We start from the raw sequence: 6,020 nt of genomic DNA on the forward strand, positions 1-6,020 counted from the left end.
TTTATATAGACATTATACTATCCCCATCTGATGTTGAGTATATTTCTTTTTAACAAGCCCAGGAAAATATCATTTAGAAAAAGTTAGTCTTAACAAAAGGTATACTTAGAAAAACTACTTAAATAGATTTTAAGTTTCGAATAAGAAATTATAAACTCAACGCCATAACAACCGATATCAAAACTTGAAAAATAATTTGTTAAACATTAAACATGAAAAGACTCCAAATCAAAGACAAACAATCGGATTCCTCCATCAATTATTGAAGTTAAATTGAAAATTCTTCAACTTTGATTTAAGCCACCATCACAAATGCACTTTGATATGATCACTAATTCAGTTACGTTGAACTCCACTTGTTTTTTATTTAAAAAAATATTTATTCATTCAAATTAAAATAGTACATTAATCGAGAATAACACAAATATAAACTTGCTAAAATCGAAAATTATAAATCTGCAAATAAGCTCACAATATTCAGGTTAACAATATAAAACGACAAAATATCTACAAATTTGAATCATTATTAAAGTGATTGAAATATTTATGTCTTGAAATATGCAACGTTGGTGACATTGAAATTATTGAAATATGTCTTGAAATATCAAAATAAATCTGAACAAAATGAATACTGCAACGAGATGGAAAAACAAATCAATGTCGCACTTAATTGGCTGGATGACAAAAAAAAAACACAGAAATAATTGATTAATGTAAAAATGACTTATTTAAGTAAAATCATAGAAGAAAAACGATATAACGAAGTGATTTCGAAAAAAAAAAAATCACACATCACCTTTCTACGAAGAAGATGAAGACAAAAGAGAGGTAGAAAAAATATGATTGTAGTCTTTTATGAACTCAAATACTATATTTTTTATTTAACTACTTCTTTAGCAACTGTTAATAAGATTTTTTTATTCAAAATATGTTAATTTATCTCAAAAAATAGTACGTTTACTCATTTTTCAAAGCGTGTATAACATTTAAAGACACATAATATGAGATGGTTATAATATTTAACTATACTTTTAATCAATCGATTGGAAACGATAAAATTTAAAATGTGTATATCCTTTCAAAAATAAAAACTGAAGTGTATTTATAATTTAGATTTTGACACATATTGAGTGATATTCATTTTTATTTTTATATATATATTTTGGTTCTCTGAACCTGCTTAATAAGATGTGTCCCTTACATAGAAATGAAGTGGTCCAACTGGAATCAAAATGTCAAATAGACAAAGATGGAGGAGGTCTTGCTAGGTTCCCTTTTACATTAATTTGTTCATAAATAGGATTCCATAATAATGTGTTAGGTGGAACATTTTGTTGATTAATCTGTAGCGGAAAATCAAGTAAAAGCTGCCATAGCTAACACATTTTCATTGATTCATTGAATAAAATGCAAGCCTAATACAAAAACTTCATAATGATATTTATAGTTTAAGTTACTGTAATGGTAATATGAATCTGAACGGTTCCGTTATTATTACTTTGGGATTGCATTTTCTAAATCAAAACTTTGGGGATTGCATAGGTACATAGACATAGTTTGGTTTGAAATTACGACTTGGGCCTACCAGACATTTTGGTAAGTGGGAACTATTTTGGTTTCGAATATAAATAATACTGTAACAAAAAATTAAAATTGGCTTTGTCAAAAAAAATAAATAAAATTCAATTAATTTTACTTTACTTAATTATATAATTTCTTTTTAATTTTTTTTAGAGAATATTGAGTTATTATTAATAACAATTTACAATTGTTTCATAGGAAATTTGAATTATGTTTTTTTTTTTAAGTTTAATTAATTTAAATTCTTATAAAATAAATTTGAATGGAAGATACTTAAAAATAGAACTAATTTAGAATTTTACGAAAAAATATAATAAAAATAATGAATTACTCTAAACAAGTAATAACGAGAAATTGATTTTTGAGTTGCTTATATTGAAAATTAGAGTAGTACGTGAAGTGTTTGTGGGCAAGTGTTTCACAATATGATGGTGAATAGGCAATGCAATGGGACCGCACCCGTAATGGGTAAGGGTACCCTACGTCAACCCAATATTGATGGGACCCCACCTGTGGTGGGTACTCTATCGTCTTTTTCCTATTAAATGAAGTTGGGGTTGGAGATAAGGTCTTGATATTCTCTTTGGATTCGAAACATTCCTATCAAGGCCTAATTAAAATGAATAAGCATATTTAAAATCGTTAATATGCATGGAGTGAATATTCACCCACCTCATCAACATACTAATTATCCAAGCTATTATTTGTGGTATAAGTTTTCATGCAATAATATTAGGGTAGAAACAAACTCTCAATTATGTGTCAAATTAATATAAGCTTTTTGACCATTTCTTCACATGTGCCGCAATAACATTCAAATCATGGTTTTTAATTTCACTTTAGCACAAAAATAAGAAACAGTCTATCCAATGCATAAATAGTGAAGAGTTAACATTATCATTCCAATTGAGACATTCATATATATTCTCCTCTAACATTATGATTTAATTTTGAATCTATGTTTCTCACAACATAGATTCCATGAGGTGAACCTTGGAAATCAAACAAAGGGATAATACAGTGTGGCCCGGCCCCTAGTAGTGGAGGGGTAAAGTTCTTGTTAATTGTGGCTTCATACTCTCATTTTTATCACAGAAAAAGCATGTGAGGTTGAAATTTAAGCTTTCAACTTTGAGGTACAATTATTTGACCGTACACCTTTGGAGAGTTTTGATTGATGACATACACTGAATGTGGTCTTCACTTGATTCCTGTGAGAGGCACTCAGTTTCGTTGAACTTGTTGGTTTATAAGCTTCCACAAAATAAGGCATAGTTCTCACCAAGGGTACTACTCTAACTAAGGAATTTTATCATGTCCTGCTGTATTATTTCAAGATGATGTGGTACAGTGGACCCCATCTAAAGAACCCATATTGAGTTCACCGTTGTAGATGCTCTAAGTGATAGTAGAAAATTTAAGTTTTGAAAGGATAAATGGAATTTGTATTTGTAATTGTAATTGTACACGTGTCTACAAAAATTAAGAGAAATGATATTATTTTATTATTTAAAAAATACTCATTATTTTAATTTCTTTTTCATTTCATCTTGGCATCTTTTGTTACTGTGTTCAAAATCCTGTGAGGTTTTTAGTATCATAAGCCGTGAGCGAGTGTAGAAAACATTAAGAAAAGTTTATTTGAAAAATAACACTTGCACCGAATTTTTTATTGGATAAAATAGATTCATTTTGATTGATCTAGAAAATCATATGAGATTAAAATAAGTCATCTGAATGATTCGGTATATGGATATAATAATTGCACGATAGTATGTTGGAAATTGATGACGATTTATTTTGTGTTTGTTGAAATTATAGTAAGTACATGTAACTATCATTATTAATTCTTATGGATATGCAGTTTACTTTTTTCCTATATTTAGTGAGATATAGTCTCACAGGTCCACCACCTAGTCTAACTATTTATTGGAAAATATTCTACAACGGAAAATGATCTCTCATACTCATGGTAATGCTTTTTTCACTATCTCACGTCAAAATTTATTATGGTGGAACCCAAATATAAATATATACACTAACCTAACATATTCCGATTAGCTTTATACCTAGTTCTTCGTAGGATTAAAATTAGGTATTTCATTTGCAATTATAACATAAATACAAGTAAAAATGCCACTCAAACAATAAAGCTACCTATACATATGCTCTCAAATTAGTATCAGCTAACTCATTTGTTTATATTTAATTAAACTCAACATAAAAATTAAATATATTTTATCGTATATCATATTTTAATTAGAGATTACGAACCACCTAAATAACATTTAACAAGTCTAAAATCTCTCTTTTATTAGGAGACAATTACTTAATTTTAAAATACACAAAAATAACTTTTTGATCCTCAATTATACACATATTAATGCCAATAAGTCTACACCTAGCCATAACCACAATAATTTTTTTACAAGAAAAATGTCCATTTTGGAACCTCTATTATTTATTTCCATAAAGTTGCTAGTAGACTAATACACGTTCCCCAAATAAACTTTCGACCACAAGTTTATAAAATTGGCAAAGGATATTAGAAGGTATATTGTTATTACAATAATACATTCCAATAATGTGTGAATGATTTTAAATTCTAAGGTGTCTTCATCTTCGTACCATAGGTTTTTTCGTATATGGCAACAATATCAAAGTCTGTATATAATTTCCTTATGATCTCTTACTATCACAACTTTCAAATCTTATTATTTGACCCTAAACATACTGGTAGGTGACGTTCATCAAATCAAAGTGGGCTCACTCTCTATTTAATACAATCTAAATTTGAGTAATAATTTAAATAATAATAATAATGAAGATTCAAGATGCAGTGAACTAGTGGACACAAATGCCAGGCAGATATATCATTCTAGAAATGAGACTCCATAGGATAAATGAATTAAATAAAATTGGTATTAATTAGTGGCAGATATAACATTTGTTTATATATTATTTTTGTTTTAGTTACATATACACACTAAAAGTAATTTAAATTAATTTTACAGTGATTATTTATACTATTAATTTTATAATACAGTTACATAAGTAGAGTGATACAACAAAATATTAAATTCTTATTAGATTAGATTATTATTAGACGTCAGTAAATAATATTTTTTGTGGTTGAATTTGTTAGATAAAAAAAATATGCATATGTATTTTTTTACTCAAAAACCTGTTTGAACATATATAGATACATTTGAGCCTCAAAATTCAATTAGGTACATAATGTTAAAGAATCACACTCAAACATGATCTACCTTTTGAGATTTATAACACACTTTGTAATTTTCTTCAGCAGATATAAATTTTTTATAAACAAAAATCAAACCTACATGAATCTTTTTTACTCAAAGTGAAGCAAAATTGATATTTAACAGAAATATTGAAAGTGATTATTACATTTAAATGATCAAGTGCATGCATAAACCCATTATGGTAAGAGGGTAATGAAACATGTGACTCATTAACTCACCAGATCCAGTAAAGTTTTGAATTATCACGAAAATTAAACCAAGTTAAAGATGGAAGGTGGAAGTTGTAGACAAGCCAAGTTACCTAACATTCAAGAATATTTCTTTTAAAGGCTATTGAACTTAAATCTCATCCATAAAAAACTTTAGAATACCCACATGGCCAAAAAAACATCAAAATCAATCTAGTTCGAAGATAATTGAATCCTTAAATATATAATTATGAATTTGATATCTGATTGATGTGTGTAAAATAATATCTATTAAAAAGTCTCAGTTATTTAAATAAATTTTTAAACTCTAGTTTCAAGTTATAAATAGTAAAAAAAAAAAAAGGTGAGTTCTATAATGGATTAACTTATCATAAATTTTAATTACAGTCAATAATACTTTTTAGTAGTAATAGTTCATGATCCTCTTCGTCTTTATGGATAAAATAGTAATTTAATTGATGTCGATTACATACGAGATATATATTTTATTTTTTTTATTTTTATCGAATTAATATCATTTAACTCGTCATTTCAGTCATGAAAATGAACCTTAACGTCTCCTTTTAAATATGACATTTGTGATCGTTAAAATTTTAAATATTTTTCAATACCGGTTAATAGTGAACTGTACTAAAAAGGTGCACATAGTTGTCGGACAACTGAGTTCTTTAAATACATCATCATCATGAGTTTGATATCTAACTCTTGTGTATCAAAGAGTATATGTCAAAGTAAGTCGATAGCATAAATGGATCTTAATCTCTGAATTAAGGCGGTAGATAACAAACAAACAAAAAAATAATCAAAATGGACAAATAAAAGGCAGTGTCAGAGTTTGTAGTTTAAGTCTCATTTTCATTTCCTTGATCTTAGATCTATTCAGACACTACCCTAAAGATCTTTTGTCAAAAAGATCCAAAACCCTTCTCTTATCTATTGTTTCTTTTTCATAACTAAAATCTCT

This window comes from Cicer arietinum, chromosome 3 (assembly GCF_000331145.2).
Source record: "Cicer arietinum cultivar CDC Frontier isolate Library 1 chromosome 3, Cicar.CDCFrontier_v2.0, whole genome shotgun sequence".
Classification (NCBI taxonomy): domain Eukaryota; kingdom Viridiplantae; phylum Streptophyta; class Magnoliopsida; order Fabales; family Fabaceae; genus Cicer; species Cicer arietinum.